This window comes from Prunus avium, chromosome 2 (genome assembly GCF_965620075.1).
Source record: "Prunus avium chromosome 2, drPruAviu1.hap1.1, whole genome shotgun sequence".
NCBI lineage: Eukaryota > Viridiplantae > Streptophyta > Magnoliopsida > Rosales > Rosaceae > Prunus > Prunus avium.
In genome coordinates this window covers 27,833,261-27,857,297 of record NC_142285.1, presented here as the reverse complement: position 1 = coordinate 27,857,297, position 24,037 = coordinate 27,833,261, and the positions used below count along the sequence as shown (strand labels likewise).

Here is a 24,037-nt window from a genome sequence, read left to right as displayed (position 1 = left end):
CATTATAAGGCACAGCTGTAATCTGTTTCAAAAGGGAAAATGGAGTTGGGCTACTTTGTAATCTGCCTAGAGTGAGTCAAGCCTATCATGGGTTGTGACACATGGGGGTAGTAATGACATGTTGTGTAGAAAAACATCATTTTATTCGAAAGAAACAATGTAATTGGTAAGCAGTGAACACCAGGATATATCAAAGATAATTTAATCTCGATTGCCATTAGTTAATCCTCAAACTTAATCATGAGAAAGCTTAAGCTAGAATGGCATTACCCTATGACTAACTGTAGATGATGTTGAGGAAAGAGATATATGAACTCTCTGTCTCTCTGCCTTTGGGTTTAAAACAAAGCTTCAAACCTTTTTTTTTTTTTTTGTATTTTTTGTATCAGAAAATATATTTGTTTCATGGGAAAGTTTATAATTAAGAAAAGAAAGAAAGGAGCAAAATTATTAAATCTGAAATGGAACTTTAATAAACTTAACTATTAATTTCTCTAAGTAGAAAAACAGAGAATTAATTCAAAAAATGGTGAATGCAAAGTCCAGGGCAACAACCAATTGAATATGACAACATTATCAAATATCAAATTGAATACTTGAGATATATAAGCCAAAATCTACACCATTGTCATTGAACATAAGAGTATGAAGTACTGAAAAAAATTTGCCCAAATTCATAGAAAAGTCAAATTGTCAAAATACAAATGACAAAAGTCCTAGTCAATTGTAGAATTAATTCAATCAATTGTCAAGATGAGAAATTGGTCACTAACAATATAATCAGGACAATTCATATTGGTCCCCTATTTTATCAAATCGGTGAGCTGCTGTGGAGTAGATATAGTCATTTTCTTTTTACTTTTTTCAGTTAAGATGACAGACTTGTAGTTTGGTTTTGTTGTTAATGAGATTTGTATCAAGATGATGGTGGAATATTAGTTCACCAAGTCTTTGTAACGCAAGGATGCATACAAGTGTGTTAGTTGAAATGAGATATAAAGTCATGTCTGCACTTACAGATAAGACATTCTTCAGCACATATGCAATATTTAACATCAGGTAGAGGGTTCATAACATTGCTATAAACGGGTAACTTCACAGAAGAGGTATTGTGATAATCTGCATATGGGAATCATGTGCCAGAAAAAAAAGAACCACAAAGGTAAAGAACAGTACAGGTCAGTAGGCATTACATCAAAACACATTTATCATGAAAAAAAAAAAATGCAGAAGCTACAACAATGCAAAGGGAGCAGGAGCTGAAAACTTACCCCTCCAATGCGAGAGGACCAAGAAGCCTTTCTACAAATGGGTATAGGGTGATTTCGAACACAAAAAGACCAAAACCTACAAGTTATTGTCAAAATAAGTTATTCTACAATTTCTCATCTAATCAAATTGTCAAAATACAATTTCTCATATTTGGCCATGTTCAGATTACAAATTAAAGCATGAATCAAAACAACACAAACCAGAAAGTAAAAGAAACTTACTTCGAACAGAACGAAAACTAGCAAAATTGACCAAGAGCATTGCAACACCCAGAAGAAATTTCTATTTTACCTCAAATATATAGAAAAAGCCAACGAATAGATATCAAATAATAATCAATGATTGAACAGGGAAATAACAATCAACAATTTAACAATCAATGTAGAAAGTTCTATTTACCTGTGGGTTTTTTAGAGTGGGGGTCAAGGGGATGAGAGATTACAAGTGGAAGGAGGACTTAATTAGCTGTGGTCATTATCGAGGGAATAGATTGAAATGAGAATTTGTTGGTGATTGAATGTGGGAGACAATGGGTCACCCGAAGGGGGAGATGATCGGTGCATATTTACATATCATTTTGTACCCTTCTAGCTTATGATTTGGTTATGTTTTTGAGTTAAACTTGTGCTTTTAATCCTTTTTGTGTTTATCTTTCAGTTCATTGAGCTTTAGGTAATAATGAGGGCTTTGGATAGTAAATGATGCAATCCATGCATGTTAGGGCCTAATTTGGATGAATGGATGAAGAGCTTAAAGACAAACTCAATTTTGGCTACAGTCCCCTGCCAGCCCAGTTTCGTAGGTCATATTGCAAGCTTTGTTTCAGCAACCTACATAGCTCGGATGAGGCCACATTCTTCATGAAAGTTGTTCCAATGGGTGTGTAATATAACATATCCAAAATTCAGCCCCATTGGATAAATATGGAGTCTGTTACCTAGCAAACACAGAGCCATGCTCAGGATGGATTTTATCAGCGCGTAAAATGAGTTAGCAATTTGTTTTGGCCTTAACTTCCTCCTCCGACCTTGGATTGGCCCAAATGATATATGGCTGGAAAGAAGACATTCTGAACTTCAATTTTGAGTGCTTAAAGTCTTAATTTGCTTAAGGGAAGCCCAATTCGTAAGCCCTTGAAGTTGCTGGTCATGCTGACCTCAGGATGAGCTATTATTTCTGGTTGGAAGCTTGGTCATGGTGACATGAAGATGAGCTAGGGCTGCTGGTGGGATTTATTAGTGAAGTGCATCAACCATTTCAGATTTTATAATGGAAGTGTTGTATGCATTAGTGAAGTGCATCAACCATTTCAGATTTTATAAAACAAGTGTTGTATGCATTAGCCATACTTAATTCAGATTTTCAGCTTCCTTAGGCCTATATATAGTGAGGTTTCCCAAGCTTGTAAACACACCCCAAGGGGGGGAGCTCTCAAACACTTCTCTAGAGCTCCCTTCCCTTCTCTCCCTCAAATTCTCTTAGTTTTGCTTTCTAGTTCTCAATTCTAGCTTTCTTTAATGTTTTCTTAGTTGTAATTTATTTTTCTTGTAATGTACATTCTTTCTTAAGTATTCAAGTTTGATTAGTTTCCAAGTTTCAATTATGGTTTTTGTTCTTATTCATTATGCTTATAAGTTAATATGCTAGTTTGAATGATTGATCACCATTTAGGCTTGCATGTTAGCTATCTTGGTTTGAATTAAGAGTAGACACCATGCTTTAATTCGAATTGAACTATGAATAGGAAGAGTATGTATGGACATTCGACAACAGGGATTAGATACATGCTTGGTTGTTTAAATTGTTCTTCTATGCTTAATGGGTTCCTAATGCTTAATTTTAGGTTAGACAACAAATGATCAAATTAGGGAATTAGGAACACAAGGTTATGACCACACACCATGGCTTAATCATACATTAGCTAGAATCAATCCGTTAATCTAATTGAACTTGGGAACTTATCTGCTTGAGTTAGTTATTTTCTTTCTTCCTTGTTTTATTTATTTCCCTTCTTTTTCATTTCTGTTTTGTGTAGGGAAAATGAATTGAATCATTCAATCACCAATCCTCGTGGGATCGACCTCGCACTTACATACGCTATACTACCGAACGGCTCGTGCACTTGCGAGTATCACAAGTTGAGGATGCAGCTGAATCCATTTTGGTGCAGCTGAAATCTACACAACAAGTTTTTGGCGCCGTTGCCGGGGATTGGCAACATAGTTTGGTTCTATTTCTTTTCCCTACTTGTTTTATTTTTATTTTTCATTTTCATGTTTTTCTAGACAATTTCAAGTTTTAAAGTTAATGACGTTAATGGACAAGTTGTGTTTGTAGTCCAACAGAAAAGGACAATTGCCCAACAAGCAAGAGAACTGGGTTTAAGTCCCAGCTTACACAACCCATTGGTGCTTGTTGCTTTGAAGCATGGAATTGGATGTGTGTTGATTTTCCTTTTCATTTTAGTTTTTATTTCATAATCCTTTTAATTCCATTTCAAGTTTGTGTGTTTGTTTTAGCAATTTATGACAGCTTAATAAAAATGGAGAGAGATGGCAACCTCAATCATAAGAATGGGAAGTGTGGAGCAATGGGAGAAGTCGCGACCTCCAAGTGCATCACATTCGACCTAATCGCTTCAAGGGGGAGCATTTCAATCCTTTCTCTTCTTTGAATTCTGTTTATTTCCGTAGTTGTTTTTGCCTTTTGGTCCGCGCTGAGTTCTTTGTTTTTCTATGCTGAATCCAACCATATAAAGAACGTAAAATTTGGACTTACGGTTGGAAAGTTATAGCCTAAAAACTGAACAGAGGTCGAAGCTGAAAAACATAGAAACGAATCTGTCCAAATGGTGATAAACGGGTGATAGAAAGTGCTGTTTGTTTTTTTTTTTTCTTTGGTTTCTTGGTTTGTTTCTTTTAGTACAACAATTTATGTTGTTTGTTTGAATTTGTTTAGAGTACTTAGTTCATTTTCGTTTATGGTTTGTTGTTCCATTTTATCTTAATTTGTTTTTGTTTCTTATCTTAAAAATTTTAAAAATATTTTTCATATGAGCTGACTTATGGTAACTCCAGTGAGCACTTCCGTCAATACAGTGTCTAGGAGTTCTATAGGCGACACCTTCGGTGTCTAAGAAGTTTGGGTTTTAAGCGGGACCATTGTGACCCCTCCAACCTTCCCGGATCCCCTGGCTGTGTTTTCTGAGGCCCTTAACTGGTCATCCGTGAGTTGCTTGTATATTTGTGTGTTTTAAAAACAATAATAATAAATATAAAAAAAAAAAAAAAAATTGAAAATTGAAAATTGGGTTTTTATTTTTCCTTGTAAATTGCAATTTGGAACTTCTTTGTTTTCTTTTATGTTTTTTTTGTTGTTTTATTAGGTTAGTTTATTTATTTACGTGGTGTGGTTAATTAGTTTATTTCTGAGTGTTAAAAACACATTTTTATTCAAACATTGCATTCAAAAAGATAAAAAGTTTAAAAAAAAAAAAAAAACAAAACAAAAAAAAACAACAACAAAAAAAAAAAAAAAAAAAAAAAAACATTCAAGTAAATTAAAAATAAAAACAACTTCTTCATCTTCATCTTCATCTTCATGGCATGCCTCTGTTTTCTCTTACTTGCAGAATCTGCAGCAACTCCACATGGTCCTCATTTTTTCTCTGCAGTGCTTCCACGTGCTGATTGGCACAATAGAGCCGCTTCTGCAAGTCCGCCACCATAGCCTTCAAGGAAGTTATTTCCTCGCTCATCGCGGCACACTCCCGTGTTCTCGCCAGCAATCGCATGCCCAAATTGGTAGCCGAGACCGCGTGGAGTACAGTTAAATTGTGGGACTCCTCCACCGCTGCCTTGTCAGACCTCTGTGCCACATGCAGATGATCTGTCGGTGTGAGCTTGTTACCAATCATGCCTCCCAGCAGCGCTGCTCTGTTCGGCATTGCCTCAGAAAAGTTCGGTATTATCTCAGCAAAGTTTGAGGCCGTACCGTGATGATATGTGGAGTTTGGGAAGACAGGAGTTGGAGGAGCCCTTGTCTGGGCATTTGGTGGTGCAAGTGAGAGCTCAAGGTTGAGATCATCAAGGTGAGTGCATGAGGATGCCATTTGTTTTGCTTCTAAATTTTTTGATGTTTTTCCTTGAGTTTGCAGGAAGAAATGCTGGGTATCATCCGCTTGCAGAGGTGTGGTTTAAATAGACATATGCTGATGAGAGAGAGCCAACACCATTTCGGATTTCCCGGGCATGCTCGACCTAATCGCTTCAAGGGGGAGCACCTTTACTTTTACTTTACTTTTCTTTTTTCCGTGTTTTCTGGTGTTTAATGTTTTTGCCCGTTACTTTCATTTTCTAGAGCTTTGTGTTTTTGCTTTTCCCTTTCGGCTATCATCTTTATCTTATTTTAGTTAGGGAAATGTGTTTTCTTTTCCGTTTGTCGTTTTTTTTTCTTTTTCTTTTTCTTTCTGCAACCTTACTCTTTTATTTCCGAAACAAAATAACGAAAATACAAAAACAACAAAATAAAATAAAAACAACAATAATGCAGTAGGAAATCATTTCTTCTCGATGCTTGGTGTCTCGACCATTGGAGCTTTGAGTTTGGCCCTCTGGCTGTCCTCTTCCGGGGCTTCACGCACAGCTTCTTGGGGCTCATCACTTGAGCTCCCAAAGATCGCAATCTTAGCTTGAGCGTAACTACTCTCGCGATCTGCTTGTTTGCGTTTACCCGGTCGGTCTAGGTCCTCCAGCTGCTTTCGCATGTCGCGAGAATACAACTCTACCATCTTTGATAGGTTTTTATTCTCGTCCCGCAATACTTCTAGCTGGTGTCGATTCACCTCCACTATCCTTGACCTTTCCCTTTTCAAGCTTTTTATAGCACTCTGACAATCTTCAACCATACTTCGCTCCGCCGCCAACTGAGCTTTGAGCACCTCTACCTCATGGGACTTCGCAAGTAGGCGATGACCCAAACTTGCGACTGTTGCTGTACTCTGCACGCTCAGTGCCAGGGCATCGCTCACGACCCGGTTGTCATCCCTTGTCCCCAGAACACGTATATCTTTAGGAGTCACTAAATTTCTAGCCACTCCAATGGCAACATCGTTGTCCAGGAGTATTGAGTCAGTTACTGTCACAGGCCCCCGTGCGGAAGCAAAGTAGGGCATCCATACTGGTGCCGCTGCTTGGCCTCGTGTCTGAGTCGGTGGAGCTAGGTTGAGATCCAACGAAAATGGGTAGTTAGAGGCCATTTGATTTCTCACTCTCTTTTCTTCTTTCTTTCTTTTCTCTTTTGTGTGTTTCTGAGTTTGCGTTTTTTTTTCACCCTTTCTTATAGACTTAGTCTTTGACAAACCCTAGCCATTACAGCATCTGAGCATTTTCTGAATCTCCAGCATTCCTTGAGTCCCACAACCTTCTCGCCTTCCAACCATACCCAACTCATTTATCACGACGTGTCTTTTCTGAACGAACGCGTTCAGTAAAGTCTTCGCGCCTTTCCATGAGCCCGTAATTTTTGCTTGTGGAGTCTGCGGCGCCTCTACGCGTCAACACGTGTCTCGCCCTGTCAGTTGGTCCCTTACACTGAACCGAGACATCATGACCCATGTTCTCTTAAAAATAAAAAATAATAAAAAAAAAACGTGTGGGCTTCGGATTTCATTGTGGGTCGGGTTTTCACCGTTGTTTAGGTTTCAAGGTGGGTTAACTTTCTTTTGGGTTGGGCTTTCAATTGTTTGGGTTTTGGTTTGCGTAAGACTGTCTGTTTAGGGCTTACTGTTTTGTCTGTTTAGGGCTTTCTGTTTCGAGTGTTTTACTGTTTCATTTTTTTTCTTTTTTGTTTATTTGTTTGTTTGTTTTGTAATTTTTATTTTTGTAATTATTTTATTTGTGTTTTTTATTTTTTTTTTGTGTGGTTTATATTTACTTTAGTACCTTTCATTTCTTATTATGACATTGCTTGTTCCTAATTTTTAAACATTGAGGACAATGTTCATTTCTAGGTTTGGGGGTATTGGAGTTTAGCATGTAAAATTGGTTTTTCCTTAATTTTATTTATTTTTTTTTTTATTTGCTTGTTTTTATTTTTATTTTATTTTGTTAAGTCTTGCTTTTATTTTGATTTTGATTTTATTCACTTTCCGAACACATTTGATGAGATTGTGATAAATGTTTGCATGACTTAAATGAAAATTGAATTTTATTTATTATTTATTTTTTTTTCCTTGTAAATTTTTATTGTAAAAAAAAAAATTTAATTAATTGATTAATTTGGCATCATTCTAGCATGATATGTTCGAAACCTTCTTCGCACTTGCCATTTGTTTCATAATTCTCCAATTAAAGGATTTGCATGACCCAAAGAATTGTATCAAGCATAAATTAGACTTATATAACCATAAATGTGAGCTTTTGAGCCTTGTGCTTCATTTCATGAGTGTTATACACATACTCTTATTTTCTTGTCATCAAAGTTGTTGTTTGATCTCATTATTCATTGATTTGGTTGAATACTTAAAAGTCATTCATTCTTTTGCAATTCGATTTCATGACATTTAAGAAATGATATTAGGCCCTCTTTGGATCGTTTGTACCTTTCAAGCTAACCTTATGCATGCTTAAGCATGATTTTCCATTGTTAACCATTTTGAGCCTACATGTAAACCTTTTCTTTCATTTACCAATTATATTTCCTCGCCTTAGCCTGAAAAACAAATATTTACCTTTCTAAGGAACTCATGAGCTTTAATTGGGATGTGTTTTTCATACTAAGTTTAGGAATTGGTGTTACATTTTGAAGAAAAAAAAAAAAAATCACACAATTGGTGAAAGAAAAGAGAAAAGTTGTGATTAAGTGGTGGTTGAATGAAATTTCATTTTTGGGTTTCATTTTTGGGCCTTCAAAATAAATTGGTGTTTAAGGAAAGGAGTGAATCAATGTAAATGAAGGTATAAGGAGTTTTGATCATGTAAAAGAAAAATAAATTCTCATTGTGATGATTCGAAGTCTTGTAAACAATTGTTTTATGCTCTTATATTTTGAGTTCCTTGGACTTTGTTTTATCCATACCTTTCATTTCTTACTCACCTTACACCCTTGGCCCCATTACAACCTATGTTAAAGACCTAAATTGATCTTAAATGTCATGTGGTTGAATTGCATTCATTTTTCTACTTTTAAGTGTTTGGCATCCTTCTTGAGATCATATTAATGCAAGTTCTTCATCTTTCTATTTCGAGTTAAGTCTTTATGGTTTAACTCTAATCTCATGTTTATAACTGAGTGTTGCATTATAGCCCTCTTCCGAGTGATTCCTTTGTGAGAGGACAACTTTGGTGAGATTTGAAGTTGAACTTGTGCTTTGTATGATTTTTGAAATTGTGTGAAAACTAAGATTGGGGAATTTGTTGCATTTGGCTATCACACTACCACACTTTGAGCATATTATGTTTTGAACTTTGCCGCTTTGTGAATAATGTTTAAAATTGAGCTTTTATTGTTAAAACTTTTGAGTCATGTGCATGAGTCATTTCTCTTCAGAAAATGTTCGGAAAGATTGTTTTGAGTTCTTTTTATTTTTGTAATTTTTTTTGTTTTGTTTTGTTTTGTTTTGTTTTTTTTGTTTTGTTTTTGTTAATGTAATTATTTTTTTTTGTTTTTGTTTTTTATTTTGCTTAAGGACTAACAATCTTTTAAGTTTTCTAATTACCTTGTTTTACAGAGTCAGTAAAACGTTTGTGGGTATCGTATCTGTTAAACCCTCAGGAGACACAACTCCTCCTACTAGGGATGCCTAGAGGTTTAAAGGCTTGTTGCATATGCTCAATGCAATCGAGTTACCTACGAAAGTGGTCTAGTTAACTTCTTGTTTGTTTTTATCTTTGTTTTCCTTTTGTTTTGCTCGAGGACTAGCAAAATCTAGGTTTGGGGGTATTTGATCGGTGCATATTTACATATCATTTTGTACCCTTCTAGCTTATGATTTGGTTATGTTTTTGAGTTAAACTTGTGCTTTTAATCCTTTTTGTGTTTATCTTTCAGTTCATTGAGCTTTAGGTAATAATGAGGGCTTTGGATAGTAAATGATGCAATCCATGCATGTTAGGGCCTAATTTGGATGAATGGATGAAGAGCTTAAAGACAAACTCAATTTTGGCTACAGTCCCCTGCCAGCCCAGTTTCGTAGGTCATATTGCAAGTTTTGTTTCAGCAACCTACATAGCTCGGATGAGGCCACATTCTTCATGAAAGTTGTTCCAATGGGTGTGTAATATAACATATCCAAAATTCAGCCCCATTGGATAAATATGGAGTCTGTTACCTAGCAAACACAGAGCCATGCTCAGGATGGATTTTATCAGCGCGTAAAATGAGTTAGCAATTTGTTTTGGCCTTAACTTCCTCCTCCGACCTTGGATTGGCCCAAATGATATATGGCTGGAAAGAAGACATTCTGAACTTCAAGTTTGAGTGCTTAAAGTCTTAATTTGCTTAAGGGAAGCCCAATTCGTAAGCCCTTGAAGTTGCTGGTCATGCTGACCTCAGGATGAGCTATTATTTCTGGTTGGAAGCTTGGTCATGGTGACATGAAGATGAGCTAGGGCTGCTGGTGGGATTTATTAGTGAAGTGCATCAACCATTTCAGATTTTATAATGGAAGTGTTGTATGCATTAGTGAAGTGCATCAACCATTTCAGATTTTATAAAACAAGTGTTGTATGCATTAGCCATACTTAATTCAGATTTTCAGCTTCCTTAGGCCTATATATAGTGAGGTTTCCCAAGCTTGTAAACACACCCCAAGGGGGGGAGCTCTCAAACACTTCTCTAGAGCTCCCTTCCCTTCTCTCCCTCAAATTCTCTTAGTTTTGCTTTCTAGTTCTCAATTCTAGCTTTCTTTAATGTTTTCTTAGTTGTAATTTATTTTTCTTGTAATGTACATTCTTTCTTAAGTATTCAAGTTTGATTAGTTTCCAAGTTTCAATTATGGTTTTTGTTCTTATTCATTATGCTTATAAGTTAATATGCTAGTTTGAATGATTGATCACCATTTAGGCTTGCATGTTAGCTATCTTGGTTTGAATTAAGAGTAGACACCATGCTTTAATTCGAATTGAACTATGAATAGGAAGAGTATGTATGGACATTCGACAACAGGGATTAGATACATGCTTGGTTGTTTAAATTGTTCTTCTATGCTTAATGGGTTCCTAATGCTTAATTTTAGGTTAGACAACAAATGATCAAATTAGGGAATTAGGAACACAAGGTTATGACCACACACCATGGCTTAATCATACATTAGCTAGAATCAATCCGTTAATCTAATTGAACTTGGGAACTTATCTGCTTGAGTTAGTTATTTTCTTTCTTCCTTGTTTTATTTATTTCCCTTCTTTTTCATTTCTGTTTTGTGTAGGGAAAATGAATTGAATCATTCAATCACCAATCCTCGTGGGATCGACCTCGCACTTACATACGCTATACTACCGAACGGCTCGTGCACTTGCGAGTATCACAAGTTGAGGATGCAGCTGAATCCATTTTGGTGCAGCTGAAATCTACACAACAAGTTTTTGGCGCCGTTGCCGGGGATTGGCAACATAGTTTGGTTCTATTTCTTTTCCCTACTTGTTTTATTTTTATTTTTCATTTTCATGTTTTTCTAGACAATTTCAAGTTTTAAAGTTAATGACGTTAATGGACAAGTTGTGTTTGTAGTCCAACAGAAAAGGACAATTGCCCAACAAGCAAGAGAACTGGGTTTAAGTCCCAGCTTACACAACCCATTGGTGCTTGTTGCTTTGAAGCATGGAATTGGATGTGTGTTGATTTTCCTTTTCATTTTAGTTTTTATTTCATAATCCTTTTAATTCCATTTCAAGTTTGTGTGTTTGTTTTAGCAATTTATGACAGCTTAATAAAAATGGAGAGAGATGGCAACCTCAATCATAAGAATGGGAAGTGTGGAGCAATGGGAGAAGTCGCGACCTCCAAGTGCATCACATTCGACCTAATCGCTTCAAGGGGGAGCATTTCAATCCTTTCTCTTCTTTGAATTCTGTTTATTTCCGTAGTTGTTTTTGCCTTTTGGTCCGCGCTGAGTTCTTTGTTTTTCTATGCTGAATCCAACCATATAAAGAACGTAAAATTTGGACTTACGGTTGGAAAGTTATAGCCTAAAAACTGAACAGAGGTCGAAGCTGAAAAACATAGAAACGAATCTGTCCAAATGGTGATAAACGGGTGATAGAAAGTGCTGTTTGTTTTTTTTTTTTCTTTGGTTTCTTGGTTTGTTTCTTTTAGTACAACAATTTATGTTGTTTGTTTGAATTTGTTTAGAGTACTTAGTTCATTTTCGTTTATGGTTTGTTGTTCCATTTTATCTTAATTTGTTTTTGTTTCTTATCTTAAAAATTTTAAAAATATTTTTCATATGAGCTGACTTATGGTAACTCCAGTGAGCACTTCCGTCAATACAGTGTCTAGGAGTTCTATAGGCGACACCTTCGGTGTCTAAGAAGTTTGGGTTTTAAGCGGGACCATTGTGACCCCTCCAACCTTCCCGGATCCCCTGGCTGTGTTTTCTGAGGCCCTTAACTGGTCATCCGTGAGTTGCTTGTATATTTGTGTGTTTTAAAAACAATAATAATAAATATAAAAAAAAAAAAAAAAATTGAAAATTGAAAATTGGGTTTTTATTTTTCCTTGTAAATTGCAATTTGGAACTTCTTTGTTTTCTTTTATGTTTTTTTTGTTGTTTTATTAGGTTAGTTTATTTATTTACGTGGTGTGGTTAATTAGTTTATTTCTGAGTGTTAAAAACACATTTTTATTCAAACATTGCATTCAAAAAGATAAAAAGTTTAAAAAAAAAAAAAAAACAAAACAAAAAAAAACAACAACAAAAAAAAAAAAAAAAAAAAAAAAACATTCAAGTAAATTAAAAATAAAAACAACTTCTTCATCTTCATCTTCATCTTCATGGCATGCCTCTGTTTTCTCTTACTTGCAGAATCTGCAGCAACTCCACATGGTCCTCATTTTTTCTCTGCAGTGCTTCCACGTGCTGATTGGCACAATAGAGCCGCTTCTGCAAGTCCGCCACCATAGCCTTCAAGGAAGTTATTTCCTCGCTCATCGCGGCACACTCCCGTGTTCTCGCCAGCAATCGCATGCCCAAATTGGTAGCCGAGACCGCGTGGAGTACAGTTAAATTGTGGGACTCCTCCACCGCTGCCTTGTCAGACCTCTGTGCCACATGCAGATGATCTGTCGGTGTGAGCTTGTTACCAATCATGCCTCCCAGCAGCGCTGCTCTGTTCGGCATTGCCTCAGAAAAGTTCGGTATTATCTCAGCAAAGTTTGAGGCCGTACCGTGATGATATGTGGAGTTTGGGAAGACAGGAGTTGGAGGAGCCCTTGTCTGGGCATTTGGTGGTGCAAGTGAGAGCTCAAGGTTGAGATCATCAAGGTGAGTGCATGAGGATGCCATTTGTTTTGCTTCTAAATTTTTTGATGTTTTTCCTTGAGTTTGCAGGAAGAAATGCTGGGTATCATCCGCTTGCAGAGGTGTGGTTTAAATAGACATATGCTGATGAGAGAGAGCCAACACCATTTCGGATTTCCCGGGCATGCTCGACCTAATCGCTTCAAGGGGGAGCACCTTTACTTTTACTTTACTTTTCTTTTTTCCGTGTTTTCTGGTGTTTAATGTTTTTGCCCGTTACTTTCATTTTCTAGAGCTTTGTGTTTTTGCTTTTCCCTTTCGGCTATCATCTTTATCTTATTTTAGTTAGGGAAATGTGTTTTCTTTTCCGTTTGTCGTTTTTTTTTCTTTTTCTTTTTCTTTCTGCAACCTTACTCTTTTATTTCCGAAACAAAATAACGAAAATACAAAAACAACAAAATAAAATAAAAACAACAATAATGCAGTAGGAAATCATTTCTTCTCGATGCTTGGTGTCTCGACCATTGGAGCTTTGAGTTTGGCCCTCTGGCTGTCCTCTTCCGGGGCTTCACGCACAGCTTCTTGGGGCTCATCACTTGAGCTCCCAAAGATCGCAATCTTAGCTTGAGCGTAACTACTCTCGCGATCTGCTTGTTTGCGTTTACCCGGTCGGTCTAGGTCCTCCAGCTGCTTTCGCATGTCGCGAGAATACAACTCTACCATCTTTGATAGGTTTTTATTCTCGTCCCGCAATACTTCTAGCTGGTGTCGATTCACCTCCACTATCCTTGACCTTTCCCTTTTCAAGCTTTTTATAGCACTCTGACAATCTTCAACCATACTTCGCTCCGCCGCCAACTGAGCTTTGAGCACCTCTACCTCATGGGACTTCGCAAGTAGGCGATGACCCAAACTTGCGACTGTTGCTGTACTCTGCACGCTCAGTGCCAGGGCATCGCTCACGACCCGGTTGTCATCCCTTGTCCCCAGAACACGTATATCTTTAGGAGTCACTAAATTTCTAGCCACTCCAATGGCAACATCGTTGTCCAGGAGTATTGAGTCAGTTACTGTCACAGGCCCCCGTGCGGAAGCAAAGTAGGGCATCCATACTGGTGCCGCTGCTTGGCCTCGTGTCTGAGTCGGTGGAGCTAGGTTGAGATCCAACGAAAATGGGTAGTTAGAGGCCATTTGATTTCTCACTCTCTTTTCTTCTTTCTTTCTTTTCTCTTTTGTGTGTTTCTGAGTTTGCGTTTTTTTTTCACCCTTTCTTATAGACTTAGTCTTTGACAAACCCTAGCCATTACAGCATCTGAGCATTTTCTGAATCTCCAGCATTCCTTGAGTCCCACAACCTTCTCGCCTTCCAACCATACCCAACTCATTTATCACGACGTGTCTTTTCTGAACGAACGCGTTCAGTAAAGTCTTCGCGCCTTTCCATGAGCCCGTAATTTTTGCTTGTGGAGTCTGCGGCGCCTCTACGCGTCAACACGTGTCTCGCCCTGTCAGTTGGTCCCTTACACTGAACCGAGACATCATGACCCATGTTCTCTTAAAAATAAAAAATAATAAAAAAAAAACGTGTGGGCTTCGGATTTCATTGTGGGTCGGGTTTTCACCGTTGTTTAGGTTTCAAGGTGGGTTAACTTTCTTTTGGGTTGGGCTTTCAATTGTTTGGGTTTTGGTTTGCGTAAGACTGTCTGTTTAGGGCTTACTGTTTTGTCTGTTTAGGGCTTTCTGTTTCGAGTGTTTTACTGTTTCATTTTTTTTCTTTTTTGTTTATTTGTTTGTTTGTTTTGTAATTTTTATTTTTGTAATTATTTTATTTGTGTTTTTTATTTTTTTTTTGTGTGGTTTATATTTACTTTAGTACCTTTCATTTCTTATTATGACATTGCTTGTTCCTAATTTTTAAACATTGAGGACAATGTTCATTTCTAGGTTTGGGGGTATTGGAGTTTAGCATGTAAAATTGGTTTTTCCTTAATTTTATTTATTTTTTTTTTTTATTTGCTTGTTTTTATTTTTATTTTATTTTGTTAAGTCTTGCTTTTATTTTGATTTTGATTTTATTCACTTTCCGAACACATTTGATGAGATTGTGATAAATGTTTGCATGACTTAAATGAAAATTGAATTTTATTTATTATTTATTTTTTTTTCCTTGTAAATTTTTATTGTAAAAAAAAAAATTTAATTAATTGATTAATTTGGCATCATTCTAGCATGATATGTTCGAAACCTTCTTCGCACTTGCCATTTGTTTCATAATTCTCCAATTAAAGGATTTGCATGACCCAAAGAATTGTATCAAGCATAAATTAGACTTATATAACCATAAATGTGAGCTTTTGAGCCTTGTGCTTCATTTCATGAGTGTTATACACATACTCTTATTTTCTTGTCATCAAAGTTGTTGTTTGATCTCATTATTCATTGATTTGGTTGAATACTTAAAAGTCATTCATTCTTTTGCAATTCGATTTCATGACATTTAAGAAATGATATTAGGCCCTCTTTGGATCGTTTGTACCTTTCAAGCTAACCTTATGCATGCTTAAGCATGATTTTCCATTGTTAACCATTTTGAGCCTACATGTAAACCTTTTCTTTCATTTACCAATTATATTTCCTCGCCTTAGCCTGAAAAACAAATATTTACCTTTCTAAGGAACTCATGAGCTTTAATTGGGATGTGTTTTTCATACTAAGTTTAGGAATTGGTGTTACATTTTGAAGAAAAAAAAAAAAAAAATCACACAATTGGTGAAAGAAAAGAGAAAAGTTGTGATTAAGTGGTGGTTGAATGAAATTTCATTTTTGGGTTTCATTTTTGGGCCTTCAAAATAAATTGGTGTTTAAGGAAAGGAGTGAATCAATGTAAATGAAGGTATAAGGAGTTTTGATCATGTAAAAGAAAAATAAATTCTCATTGTGATGATTCGAAGTCTTGTAAACAATTGTTTTATGCTCTTATATTTTGAGTTCCTTGGACTTTGTTTTATCCATACCTTTCATTTCTTACTCACCTTACACCCTTGGCCCCATTACAACCTATGTTAAAGACCTAAATTGATCTTAAATGTCATGTGGTTGAATTGCATTCATTTTTCTACTTTTAAGTGTTTGGCATCCTTCTTGAGATCATATTAATGCAAGTTCTTCATCTTTCTATTTCGAGTTAAGTCTTTATGGTTTAACTCTAATCTCATGTTTATAACTGAGTGTTGCATTATAGCCCTCTTCCGAGTGATTCCTTTGTGAGAGGACAACTTTGGTGAGATTTGAAGTTGAACTTGTGCTTTGTATGATTTTTGAAATTGTGTGAAAACTAAGATTGGGGAATTTGTTGCATTTGGCTATCACACTACCACACTTTGAGCATATTATGTTTTGAACTTTGCCGCTTTGTGAATAATGTTTAAAATTGAGCTTTTATTGTTAAAACTTTTGAGTCATGTGCATGAGTCATTTCTCTTCAGAAAATGTTCGGAAAGATTGTTTTGAGTTCTTTTTATTTTTGTAATTTTTTTTGTTTTGTTTTGTTTTGTTTTGTTTTTTTTGTTTTGTTTTTGTTAATGTAATTATTTTTTTTTGTTTTTGTTTTTTATTTTGCTTAAGGACTAACAATCTTTTAAGTTTTCTAATTACCTTGTTTTACAGAGTCAGTAAAACGTTTGTGGGTATCGTATCTGTTAAACCCTCAGGAGACACAACTCCTCCTACTAGGGATGCCTAGAGGTTTAAAGGCTTGTTGCATATGCTCAATGCAATCGAGTTACCTACGAAAGTGGTCTAGTTAACTTCTTGTTTGTTTTTATCTTTGTTTTCCTTTTGTTTTGCTCGAGGACTAGCAAAATCTAGGTTTGGGGGTATTTGATCGGTGCATATTTACATATCATTTTGTACCCTTCTAGCTTATGATTTGGTTATGTTTTTGAGTTAAACTTGTGCTTTTAATCCTTTTTGTGTTTATCTTTCAGTTCATTGAGCTTTAGGTAATAATGAGGGCTTTGGATAGTAAATGATGCAATCCATGCATGTTAGGGCCTAATTTGGATGAATGGATGAAGAGCTTAAAGACAAACTCAATTTTGGCTACAGTCCCCTGCCAGCCCAGTTTCGTAGGTCATATTGCAAGTTTTGTTTCAGCAACCTACATAGCTCGGATGAGGCCACATTCTTCATGAAAGTTGTTCCAATGGGTGTGTAATATAACATATCCAAAATTCAGCCCCATTGGATAAATATGGAGTCTGTTACCTAGCAAACACAGAGCCATGCTCAGGATGGATTTTATCAGCGCGTAAAATGAGTTAGCAATTTGTTTTGGCCTTAACTTCCTCCTCCGACCTTGGATTGGCCCAAATGATATATGGCTGGAAAGAAGACATTCTGAACTTCAAGTTTGAGTGCTTAAAGTCTTAATTTGCTTAAGGGAAGCCCAATTCGTAAGCCCTTGAAGTTGCTGGTCATGCTGACCTCAGGATGAGCTATTATTTCTGGTTGGAAGCTTGGTCATGGTGACATGAAGATGAGCTAGGGCTGCTGGTGGGATTTATTAGTGAAGTGCATCAACCATTTCAGATTTTATAATGGAAGTGTTGTATGCATTAGTGAAGTGCATCAACCATTTCAGATTTTATAAAACAAGTGTTGTATGCATTAGCCATACTTAATTCAGATTTTCAGCTTCCTTAGGCCTATATATAGTGAGGTTTCCCAAGCTTGTAAACACACCCCAAGGGGGGGAGCTCTCAAACACTTCTCTAGAGCTCCCTTCCCTTCTCTCCCTCAAATTCTCTTAGTTTTGCTTTCTAGTTCTCAATTCTAGCTTTCTTTAATGTTTTCTTAGTTGTAATTTATTTTTCTTGTAATGTACATTCTTTCTTAAGTATTCAAGTTTGATTAGTTTCCAAGTTTCAATTATGGTTTTTGTTCTTATTCATTATGCTTATAAGTTAATATGCTAGTTTGAATGATTGATCACCATTTAGGCTTGCATGTTAGCTATCTTGGTTTGAATTAAGAGTAGACACCATGCTTTAATTCGAATTGAACTATGAATAGGAAGAGTATGTATGGACATTCGACAACAGGGATTAGATACATGCTTGGTTGTTTAAATTGTTCTTCTATGCTTAATGGGTTCCTAATGCTTAATTTTAGGTTAGACAACAAATGATCAAATTAGGGAATTAGGAACACAAGGTTATGACCACACACCATGGCTTAATCATACATTAGCTAGAATCAATCCGTTAATCTAATTGAACTTGGGAACTTATCTGCTTGAGTTAGTTATTTTCTTTCTTCCTTGTTTTATTTATTTCCCTTCTTTTTCATTTCTGTTTTGTGTAGGGAAAATGAATTGAATCATTCAATCACCAATCCTCGTGGGATCGACCTCGCACTTACATACGCTATACTACCGAACGGCTCGTGCACTTGCGAGTATCACAAGTTGAGGATGCAGCTGAATCCATTTTGGTGCAGCTGAAATCTACACAACAGGAGACACAGAGAGAGAGAGAGAGAGAGAGAGAGAGAGAGAGAGAGAGAGAGAGAGAGAGAGGAGGAGGAGTGGTCGTCGTCGCCGGTGGTTTGTGGATGAGAGGGCAGCTAGTGATGACGATGAAGGGACTGAAGCTTTTTTTTTTTTATGAGCAAGTGACTGAAGCTTTAGCTTTTCTTTCTTTTTCTTTTGGGCCATAAGTGACGCTGCCAATCTTCACCCAATAAAATTTTCGGGCCTCACTTTCATGGTCTGTGACGAATGTGCATTATTCGTCACATTTAGTAAAAAAATTGGGCGCCAAGATTTCCCGCTATTTAATTTGTGACGACACCAAAATTATAACGTGACGAACATGGAGCGAAAATTTTGTTACATCTCTTCAAGACGTTTAGGTGACGACTTTCAAAATTTCCTCACTTATACAAGTCAAATATGACGGAATTTTCAGCGCCATGTAAAATTTGGTCACAGAAGGCCTGTTTTCTTGTAGTGATACACAAGAGCTCGTATAAACCCATCAGCACAAAAGCCAACCAAGCGAACCACATTGACATGGTACACTCGACCCATTGTTCCTATTTCATTTGTAAAATCTTCTCCATTATTTTCATTTGAATTGTTGAGGATTTTCACAGCAACAAGTAATTCAGAGGAAAGCTTCCCTTTAAAAACTGTTCCATAGGCTCCTTGCCCCAACTTGTCCTTGAATTGATTTGTTATCCTCTTAATATCAGCATAGGAATATCTGCTTGGCTTCTGAGCTACGTAATCTTCCAAAAATCTTTCAATTCTCAACTGATTTGTTTTCTCTGTTTTGTTGGAGCTATAGGCATGGTAGATGATGAGAGCCCCCACTGCGATAAGAGCCACAGAAACTGTGTAAACTGCAGATAGAGATGACAAAAATTAACCTAATTATATTTGATTCAGATTTATACATCAACACAAGTATTTTAATTTATAGAAATTTAGTGAAATACCCATTCCTAGACATAAAACTATAAATATACCCTATACCATTCATTATATATAAACATACCCAAAATAAACCCAAAAATCAACAATCGTATATTTTTTAATTTAATTAATAAGATGAAATATCTTTATTACCCTTTTATCATAAAATTGGAATTCAAATCCTTTATCTCGTGTTGAAGCCAGAGCAGAAACTCATTTCACGAGTTTTGGTCACTCATCTTCATCTTCAACCCCAAATTTCCGTTTTTGTTCTTCCACCTCAATTTTTGTTCAACCTCATCATTCTAAGCTTCGTTGGAGGGCTCGCCTGGGCCACCGAATCGAAGGTCTGTTTGATGCATGTTCTCTCTTTGCTACTTGATCTTTGTTTCTCTATGTTACTTGATCTTTCTCTCCCAAAGATTGAAGATCGATCGATTCCTTTTCATTTTTGTTTATGATTGTGTATTTGTTTGATTATACTCCGGCGTTTTGGTTTTGATGGACGGATCTGATTCGATTTGGTTTCTTTTTGTGTTTTCAGATCATGAACGACCGTGAGACGGGAGGTCCAGGGGCTTCGGCTTCGTCACCTTCAACAACGAGAATGCCATGAAGGATTCGATTGAAGGCATGAACGGCCAAAACCTCGACGGCCGTAACATCACCGTCAACGAGGTCTAGTCTCGTGGAAGCGTTAGGCGTTTTCTAATGCGTCTCGACTTCAACTCCTTCTTTGAGGTAAAATTCTATGCAAGATGCTGCTCTGTAGGTAGGGGAAAGCCATTTGAGAGCTACTCAAACTTGTTGAGTTTTTGTTTTTAGGCTTATCGTTCCACAGTTCTATTTATTTTTGTAGCTAGAGATCCTTGATTGCTGATTGTGATGATAGCTTGGAGCAGAAGAGCTCCATATAAATTGATGGCCAATAATTCACTAGGGAATCAAAAGGTCTTTTCGACACCTTGCCCACACTTGATAGGATATGTGGTTTCTTTTTTGAATATTACAAGGAAATTCATGTTTAGTCAACTATGAATTTTTGTGGACCTTTTTCAATCTATTAGAGGTTCATGTTGACTTTGTATTTCTGCCAAGCACATAACCGAAGCATGATTGTGCGTTGATTTTTTATTTTTTTTCTGTTCGTTTAATTAATTTGTTGAAGCACTTGTTACTGTTGCTCTTACATATTTTTAGTTATTCCTTGTATGTGCTTTGTCCATATTTTCTATAGCAGAACTCATGGAATTCTAAAATTTCCTATAGGTATTTATCATCTTTAATTTCACGATCCTTCTTGGACATTGGCTCTTTATCAAGGATACTGGACAGCATAATGAAACTTTGCCTTCAGTTTTGCTGAAACATTGAGAACTAGGAAAGCAATGGAAATACATATGAATTGGAACACTTTGTAGAGGTAAACATCATTGGTTTGCGAAAATATTCTATCTTCTTGCAATTATTGGCAAGAATAATTTCCACATTTTATACTGCTGCAACTGTCTTGGGAATTTACTCCTTTGTTTATGCCAAAGTTGATTTACCTGTCTGGTTGTCTCTCACAATTGACTAGCCCTGCATAATTCAAGGGTGTAGGTTATGTTGTTTGGCTTTCACAAGACTCCATAGCTGCTTGCATTATTTAACATGTTATATAATGTTGCAATATGTGGACTTCATCTTCAATTAGGTTTTGTTTTACTTTGTTCAGGAATTTAACAAGAAATCAAACTCGCTATACACGATATACTTTGTTTTTTCGATTCGGTTTTTATATTAATTGATGTATCCTTTTTCAGTTGAATCTGAGTTTATTTGTGTTGAAATGATGTTATTGCACTGTGATAATAGTACTAGTCACTGTTAATGCGGTCAGAAGTCATTGTTATCGCTAGTAGTTATTTTTGTTTTGGTGGTTGTTTTTTTGTAGATATATGGATGATTTGAGAGTGGCCAAGTGCACATATGGTGCTGGAACTTTAATGCTTATTTTGTCTCAAACTTCTTTTGATTGGGTGTCCAACTAGTTGTGTAGTAGGTTTAGGCTTAGGTTAGGTCATTTTGAGTTGAGGTACTCTTTTATGGATTTCACCAATTGCTTACTGGAATCTGATTATGATTTGAAAATCATGTTTATGGTATGTGGAGTGATGAATGATCAATTAATTATGAAAATGAAATGTAGTTGATTTTGAGTGGTATGGAGTTGTACACTTTTATTGTACCTATTATGCAAATAAAATGATGTAGTTGTTAACTTCCAGTAAGTGGTATGAACAGTTGTTATACTGTTCATACCCTGCAACTGAGTTAATTTCTATGACATAGTATTAACAATGTACTTCTATAACATAGTATTAAAAGAATTTTAGTAACAAAGCATGCTCTATATTTTGCTCTATATATAGCTGTGCACTTGAAGTTTATGATATGCATAATGTGATTTTTACAAGAAATATAGTTCTATGACATAGTATTAACAATGTACTTCTATGACGTAGTATTAACAGTGTACTTTTTTTTCTTGTAGATGTATTTCCTTTTGCCGTTGTGATTGTATATGGTGAAACTTTGGACAATTGGAGGTGGTTTCTACAAAGGATATCGGATGTCTTGCTCGACTTTTTTGGGTTTTTTGTATGAAATGATATTAAGAATGTTTTTTTTTGTATGAAATGGTATTAACAATGTTTTTTGTATGAAATGATATTAACAATGTTTTTTTGTATAAAATTGTATTAACAATGTTTTTGGTATGAAATGGTATTAACAATGTTTTTTTGTATGAAATGGTATTAATAATGTTTTTTTTTATGAAATGGTATTAACAATGTTTTTCTATGAAATGGTATTAACAATGTACTTCTATGACATGGTATTAACAGTGTACGGAGCTTCAATGGAGAAGGGTCGTACGGACATCTCCTTGATTTTTGTTATTTTTCTTTTTAGTTTGGGTTTTTTAAAAAAAAATTGGGCTGGGCTTGTTTTGGGTTTTTTTTGAGTTTTTTGTGCTGGGCTTGTTTTAAGTTAATTAATGGTAGAGATGTAATTTATAGGAACTTCAACACTCATTTCTTATGTACTAAATAGTTTTTGGGTATGTTTCTAAAGTGCATTCCATGTGGGGTTTTTTTTATAATTTCAGCCCCTATTTTGGGTATATTACTAAAGCTCCCTTTAATTTATGGACAACTCACTTGATATCTTTATGCGTGTCCCTCTACGGCTACTATCTGTAAAAGTTGCTATCAAACCAATATAATTCTTAGTCCTGACTAATCGGATCGAATGACTGAAAATAAATATATTTGCTTTCAAAGTACTGCAACAAAGCCAAGTTTAGTTAAATGATACCTTCAGGGAAATCTAAACATTCGCTTTCTGCAGTCTGAACATGTGCAAGACTATATTCACTAATCTTTGATCTACATGCCTTGCCCATCTCTTCGCAATGTCGACATGATGGTTTGGACCAATGCAACTTCATTGGAAAGGATGATATGTCTGGAATTGATGTATAGTCATGCAGCTTTGGTACAAGACTCTAGGCGGTCCTACCCTAAGGGCAGGGTAGGCAGCTGCCTACCCCATTTTTTAGCAAACTAACTATTTCTCAATACCCAATACAGCCAAACCAAATATTATTAAATACCCAATACAATCTGCCTACTCAACTACCTACCCCATTTTTTTAGCAAACTAAATATTATTTAATACCCACTACAGCCAAACCAAATATTATTCAATACCCAATACAATCTGCCTGCTAAAACCCAAACACTCAAATTTTTCTCTTTAAGAAAAGCAATAGCCCAGCCCACTCAAAAACAATAAAAAGCTTTGTCTACTCACATGCTCAGCCGACATTCTCCAACTCCATGGGCCATGCCCACATATATTATATTTCAAAAAAAAACAAAAAAGCAAAGCAAACCCCATATCAAGTGACGGTCCCCACTTTTTTTCTCCCCTTGAACAATTGGTTGGCTGCAACCCGACGGTCCCCACTTTTTTTCTCCTTGTCAGCAAGATCTTCAGCAGCTTCTTCTTATTTTTTGGGAACAAGTATTTCTCATTCTCTTCTCTTTAATTATCTTCTCTTTTGGGGGTTTTCCTAAAATACATGTATGCATCTTAATTTTAATTTTAATTTGAAATTGAGTATTCTAGGGTTTCATGTATGAGAATTATTAAGAATAGACTTCGGAGCACCATAGCTGATGAATTCCTTCCTGATTGCATGATTCTACACATTGAAAGAGAGTTTGCTAATAATATTGATAATGAAGAGATAATTGAGGAATTTAAGATTTCTAAGCCACGTAGGGTAAGGTTTTAGATTAAAATAGTTTAGTTTTGTGTTGCATTGCATTTACTTCGTGTTCTTTTGTTAAGCTTTTATTTACGTATAGATATGCATATTTGAGGGTAAGGCTCATTACATCCCCCTGACTAGGTGTATCTTTTTATTTTTATCAATAAAATTCACTCGTACCGTCGAGTTTTTAAGGTAAGTTTCGCCTACTTGGCTTTTGAATCCTGGATCCGCCACTGACTCTAGGGGCAGTGTATCAACAGAACATTGAGTGTTGACAGCATATTTACCGTTTTCAGGATTGTCCTGTAAGATAGTTTATTATCCCAATCCTTTCAGAATTGGTCTTCTATTCATTATCGGATTGCAAGACTCAAGATTGATCAAGAACTCAACATACCTCTCGACCTGCAGCCTCTGTATCAGTGTTCCATATGGATTACAAGGCTAAAGGGGTTTCTAGTTCTATGAGAATTAGGATTAACAGTTCTATAGCAATAAGGAT

At 36.0% G+C, this 24,037-nt stretch overlaps 1 long non-coding RNA gene and 1 pseudogene across 5 annotated transcripts; one reads left to right on the top strand and one right to left on the bottom strand.

Annotated features, from left to right (window-relative positions):
- Positions 1 to 18,716: 18,716 nt before the first annotated feature.
- On the bottom strand, positions 18,717 to 19,235 carry LOC148296775 (rust resistance kinase Lr10 pseudogene; annotated as a pseudogene).
- Positions 19,236 to 19,382: 147 nt separating this feature from the next.
- Positions 19,383 to 22,004, top strand: LOC110747860 (uncharacterized). Of its 5 annotated transcripts, none has more exons than XR_015833617.1 (5): positions 19,383 to 19,555; positions 19,753 to 19,949; positions 20,050 to 20,159; positions 20,478 to 20,631; positions 20,926 to 21,041. It is a non-coding gene; the product is annotated as an uncharacterized LOC110747860 (long non-coding RNA). The 5 variants fall into 5 exon arrangements; XR_015833616.1 differs by lacking the exon at positions 20,926 to 21,041 and adding an exon at positions 21,745 to 22,004 and having other exon boundaries at positions 19,384 to 19,555; positions 20,068 to 20,159; XR_015833613.1 differs by lacking the exon at positions 20,926 to 21,041 and adding an exon at positions 21,745 to 22,004 and having other exon boundaries at positions 19,384 to 19,555.
- Positions 22,005 to 24,037: the final 2,033 nt, after the last annotated feature.